This window comes from Mastomys coucha, unplaced genomic scaffold (assembly GCF_008632895.1).
Source record: "Mastomys coucha isolate ucsf_1 unplaced genomic scaffold, UCSF_Mcou_1 pScaffold8, whole genome shotgun sequence".
Lineage (NCBI taxonomy): Eukaryota > Metazoa > Chordata > Mammalia > Rodentia > Muridae > Mastomys > Mastomys coucha.
Genome location: NW_022196914.1, coordinates 36,208,696 through 36,215,163, shown reverse-complemented (window position 1 = coordinate 36,215,163; position 6,468 = coordinate 36,208,696). Strand labels below are relative to the sequence as shown.

At 39.4% G+C, this 6,468-nt stretch overlaps 1 pseudogene; it reads right to left on the bottom strand.

The window, feature by feature from the left end:
* Positions 1-1,555: 1,555 nt before the first annotated feature.
* LOC116083400 lies at positions 1,556-2,256 on the bottom strand (annotated as a pseudogene).
* Positions 2,257-6,468: the final 4,212 nt, after the last annotated feature.

Genomic DNA, 6,468 nt, shown 5'->3' with positions numbered 1-6,468 from the left:
AAAAAAAAAAAAAAAAAAAAAAAAAAAAAAAAAAAAAAAAAAAAAACCAAATTAAAATGCCTGGGTTACATTGTTCAATACATTCAAGGACATCAAGATTAAGATAAATTTGAAAACCTGTTGAGCGTAAGTGCCTAATAACATATGATAAATAAATATAGTGTCAGAGATGGGATCTTAAAATAGGGAAAGGGTATTTTGTACCTGTAAATGATTAATAAAAGATCCTGATATGGTGTTCCTGCGTATGACCATTTATGTTCTTGGATGAAACACACACATACACATACACACACACAGCCTTCATATTTTAATACTCTTTAAGCAGCACAATAGCTGTCAACTACCTATCCTCCATGCTGTTAGAATCTACTTTCTCCATTGTCACTTACCATGTTTCATGTGGGCTGCTACTCACTCCCATTTTATGGTTCAGCTAACACATGGAGGGACCTTTCTCCTTTCCTGAACCTTCTTCTAAGTCATGGAGTCTCCTGTCTCTTCCTGCTCCTTCTTGAGGTCTCCCGCTTAGGAAACCTAAACTCTGCCTATGTCTCTTCTCCAGAGCTATTGACATCTTTATTTACCAATCAGAATTAACTGGGGGCAGGGTCCCTCAGGGTCTTTAAATGCGACTCTCTCATGCAAACAGTTTTGCAGGACCCAAATTAACAGTAGAATAAAAGCAGCATTAGGCCAAACCCACTACAGCATTAAGGAAGGCTAAATATAAACCTAATTAGAGTCTAGTTAATGGCAACATACATTGGTTCATTAGTTGTGACAAATGAACCACGGTAATACCCAGTGTTACTAACAGAAGAACTGCCATGTGTAGTCAGTCATGCATGCCAGAGATGCCAGCACTTGAAAGCTGGGTGCAGGGGGATCTGAGATGAAGGTCAGTCTGGAATACATAATGAAACAAAGCTAAAAGTAAATTAAATCATGAGCAAAAACACAGAGGATTAAAAAACTCTCTGCTCAATCTCTGTGACTTTTCTGTAACTCTGTAGCTTTTCTAAAATATATCTTTGAGAAAAATATATCTAAAAGATATAAATATATATTTTCTAAAATATATCTTAATTCAGAATTAAGAATTAATATATGGGGGCCTGGAGAGATTGCTCAGTGATTAAGAGCATTGACTGCTTACAACCATCTGTAATGGGTTCTAATACCCTCTTCTGGTGTGTATGAAGACTGAAACAGTTCACTCACATATATAAGATAAGTAAATTTTTTAAAAAAGAATTAATGTATGTACCATTATACACATGAAACAGTAAAGAAGAGAGCTGAAAATACTTCCAAGCAAATATGAGTTTTCATTTGCTGGGGGCAACCATAACTTGGGAATCGGGCATATTAGATGGAGCATAGGAACTATAAGATCCACATAGCCATGTTCAGAACCTACCATGTTACCTATGGGTAATACAACACAACAGCTGATTCTGAAGGTCTTTCTGAGGGTGGAGTGTGATAATGGATTAGAGAATTCAGTGTCTTGTGTATAATTGCACAATACATGTTAGGTGCAATTGGTTTGTTTTTTTTTTTTTTTCAATATATAAATCTTTTATTCTCCAAAGAGCCCAAATTGTACTTGTGATCAGGATCTTGTTTCTGGAGCTAGGAAACGGAGGCCTCACTCGTCAGCCTGCTGCACGGTTCCCTTCTCAGACACAGAGATGCCATCCAAAAACTTTCTGATATCCTTGTTTTTAACTGTTGTGGCTTGCTGAATCAGAGAGGCTGAATTTGAAACAAGTTCAGTATCATTTCCTTCAAGGATTAATTCATCCTTCTGGGCTTGAGAGACACAACAAGCAACACCTGTCCTCATCTGAACCCTGCGGATGTATTTCTCACCCAAGAAATTTCAGATTTCAACCAAAGACCCATTTTCCTGAATAACGACGTTGATGGGGAAGTGAGCTTGCACAGACCTCATCTTGTAAAGGAAGCCCAGTGTGACACCCTTGATCATGTTCTGCACATGACTGCAGATGGTTCTGACAGTGGCCAGTTCCTTTCTGTTACCCCACCATTTGTCAACCATCTTTTTTTTTTTTTCTTTTTCTTTCCAAGGAGACTCAGCTCTACATTGGTGTGATTGAAGTCCCTCCGCAGAGTTTCCCTGGGGCTCTTCACAATGACGGTGCGCCCCTTCAGAGTGATGTCGACATTTTCTGGAGTGTCGACAGTCTGATTGCTGAGAATGGTCTTCATTCTCGCAGTAGATGGGGCAAAAAAGCGGTGCAATTGTTAAATTGCATGTGTTACTATTTCATATTGAATTACTGAAAGCTGCAGGTGGTCTGCTAAAGAGGGCAGCACTTTTTTTTTATTTACTGGATTCCATGTCAGAAGCAATTCCCTGCTTAATAAATGGATGTTCTGGGTTTGTCTCCATTCTACCAACAGTCTTCAGAACAGAAAAGCCACATAGGTAGAGCAAAAGGAGGGCTCTGACCTAAACTGTACTCCTGATCAAACCAGAATTCAACTGAGTGTGTTCATCTCTAAGAATAGTATTCTTTTAATTTCATGAGAAAATACAAATTCAATTGATGAGTGGGTTTAGTTTGTGTCAGTGCAGAAAAATGGCTGATTGAAATAATTGTAGCATTTGTTATGCAACAAATAATATGAGTCTGGGATGTTGTATGCTTAATAATGATGGTATTTAACACAAATCCCTGTCATCCTCCTATCTAGAGACTAGTTAGATGTTCATTATGGTTTCTCAGACATGAGAGCAGCCAAGGAAACTGAGTCATGCTGTATATGACCTTAACAACTGAGTCTGATTCTCCAGCATTGGTTGCTGTCTGGTGGTTCCTGTTCTTTTCCACTCTGTAGACAACCTTTGTATTAGGTTAATTTTTCATAAACAAATTTCAATTCTTTCCATAGCAAATATCTTGATTCCAATTCTTAAGAAAACTAGGTGAATTTCTTAGATAAATCAGTAATCTAGATTGGAGAAAAAAATCTTTACTAACCCCACATCCAATAGAGGGCTAATATTCAAGATGTACAAAGAACTCAAGAAGCTAACCACCAAAAAACACAAACAACCCAATCAATAAATGAAAAGAATGGATACAGAGAATGTGATTTATTTATGCAATGGAATACTACTCAGCTATTAAGAATGACAACTTCACAAATTTTGCAGGCAAATTAACTAGAAAATATCATCCTTAGTGAGGTCACTCAGACCCAAAAGGACATGCTTGGTATGTACTTACTAATAAGTGGATATTAACTAAAAAAGTACAGAATACCCAGGATACAATCCACAGAACTCAAGGTTAACAAGCCGAAGGTTCCGAGTGAGGATGTCTCAATCCCACTTGGGAGGGAGAAGAAAGCAATCACAGGAGGGGAGACAGAATGAGAGTCCTAGGTGGTAAAGAGGACAGGGAAGGGAGGAGGGGGAACATGAGAAGGTATTGTGGGGGACAGGACTGAAGCCCTGAGGGCCAGCAGAAAGAATGGAAACAAGCAACCTTGAGAAGTAGGAGGGGGACCCCTAGAATGTACCAGAGACCTGGGAGGTAAGAGACTCTCAGGACTCAAAGAAAGGGACCTTAGATGAAATGCCCCATAGTGGGGAGAGGGAACTTGTAGAACCACCTCCAGCAGAATGACAGAGCATCAAGTGAGGGATGGAGTTGTTATCCCACAGTCAAACACTCTGGCCTAGAATTGTTCCTGTCTGAATGAACTACAGGGACAAAAATGGAGAAAAACCTGGGGAAAAGAAGGTTCACTGACAGGCCCAAAGTGGGATCTAACTCTAGGGGAGGCCCCAAGACTTGTCATTATTACTGAGGCAATGGAGTGCTCACAAAAAGGGTCCTATCATGACTGCCCTCCAAAAAACCCTACAAGCAGCTGAAAGAGTCAGATGCAGATACTTGCACCTAACCAATGGACTGAAGTCAGGGACCCCTGTGGTTGACATTGAATTAGGGAAAAGCTGGAAGACATTGAGGAGGAGGGTGACCCCATAGGAAGACCAGCAATCTCAACTAACCCAGACCCTTGAGATCTCTCAGACACTGAGCCACCAACCAGGTAGCATACACCAGCTGATATGAGGTCCCTAACACATATACAGCAGAGTACTGCCTGGTGTAGCCTCAGTGAGAGAAGAGACACCTAACTTTTAAGAGACTTGAGGCCCCAGGGAGTGGAGAGGGCTGGTGGGGTAGGGGAGTGGGGACATCCTCTTGGAGACAAGGGAGGAGGTATGGGATGAGGAACAGTAAGAGGGCAGACCTGGAGGAGGATAATGACTAGACTTTCAAAAAAGATTTAATAATAATGATAATAATAACAACAACAATAATAATAATGATGACAGAAAATTAGATGAACTTCTTAATATGTTGATTTTGATTTTTTTCTAGTGTTTCTTTGGTCAAAGTGATTCACAGGAATTAACTCATACAGATCATTTTGTGACAGAAATAAAACTAATAGTCTCATTTTTCTAATATCTCTATCCAGTTCACCACTTCCTACTGAAAACAAAGTTGTCATCTTGGGGCTAGAAAGGTGTCTCAATGGTTAAAGGCAGTCGTTACCCTTGGAGAGGACCTGGGTTCAATTGCTAGCCCCCACATGGTGGCTCACAACCATCCATGACTCCAGCTTCATGTCATATAATGTCTTGCTCTGACCTCCTCAGGTACTAGGTATGCATGTGGTGCACAGACATCGATGCTGGCAAAACACTCATACATATAAAATAAAACAAATAAATCTAAATCTAAGTCTCTCTACATATTTAGAATTATAGGAAAATTTATATTATACATATATGTGTATATATAATATACACACATATATAATCTGAATTTTCTTATATGACTGTTGCCTACAAAAATTCAGATTATGCATATATATGTATGTATAATCTGAATTTTTATAGGCAATAGGCATATCTGGCCTTCATTTCTTTCAGAGACTTCTTCCTCTCCTCTCCCTTCCCCTCCCCTTCCTTCTCCTCTTGATCTTTTCCCCTTCCTCCTCCTCCCCTTCTTCCTGCCCCTCCTCTTCTCTCCCTCCTCCCCCTCTTTTTTTCTTCTTACAGATTTCCCTCATGCATCTCATACTGGCTTCAAATTCCATCTTCCTGCTCAGTCTACCAAGTGCTGGAATTGTATGCACACACCAGCACAAGCCTGTTTGGAGAATATCCAGAAGGCATTCAGAGTGGATGGTATACTCAACAAGCCACATTCCTCCATTGTAAAGAGAGAGAAAAAAAAATCCCACTGTTGGTCATCAGTGTGACTCACCCCAGACTTCCAACACCACACCCAAACACAGCACTGTAGAAGATCTGGTTAGACCTGACTCAGAAAACAAAATCATCATGGGTAAAACTGTGTTTCAGTGTCTGCCAAATGGCACTTCTCTCTGGTGTTTATAGTTGTCTGTGTTCGTCTTGCAAATCACTTCACATTACATGTATAATTTTTGACTTATTTTATTTAAAATTATTAAAAAATATTTTTGATTGTGATACTGGGTTAGAACCTTGCACATGCTAGGCAAGTGTGCAATCACTGACTTTTATCCTGTGTCCTTGGGTTTGCTTTTATTTTCTTCTTTTCCTTTCCGTGTCAGGTTCAGGTTACTATATAAGGACAATGTGCTAAAGAGGCTTTTTAATGGCCTACATGTTATAGTTCTTTTTATTAAGAAAAAGTGTCACCTTAGACAAAGACTGTTTGGGCACATGAATAATCTTGATTTTTTAAGCCAATTTAATAATAATAGGAAATGTGTTCTATAAGTATGTAAATATAAAAGTGAACAAACCCAAAACCAATATATTATATCTATTAATTTCTAGAGATTACAATGGGCCTACACAGAGACCATTTGGAAATTCTGCTTAATTTCTCCCAGATCCCCACCCCCCCTTTTTTTTTAATTGGAGAAGACAATCAGCTGTCCACCATCCTATTCCTTCCCCAAATACATTTGATCAAGGCAGACTCCAGTTGGCTGGAACTGTGGCAGGAAGCCAGACTTCCTTCATTATAGGAAGTGAAGACCAGAAACTGGCCTCTACAATAAGAACCATCAGGCCTCCAAGGAGAGGGAAGGGAGTGGGAATGGAGCACTTAAGCATCCTCACAGCCCTCTGCAGTGCACACCCCTTTATGGAAGGCCAGTTGCACTCCGAAGTCCTTGATTATGAGAAGTGTTTTATAGCTCTGAAATAATCTCCCTGGTTTTTGTTTGAGCTAGTACAAGGTGCTTTTCTGTTACTTAAGAACTAAAAGTGCCAACACATTCAGAGAACAACCAAAATACATATAAAGTACACAAATCAGTTTTTGATAAATAGATTGTTCTAACTTTTCTCTTACATTGTCCTCAGGAAGAAAAAAGATTCTACCCTGCAACAAATCCATATAATGTGTTCAAATA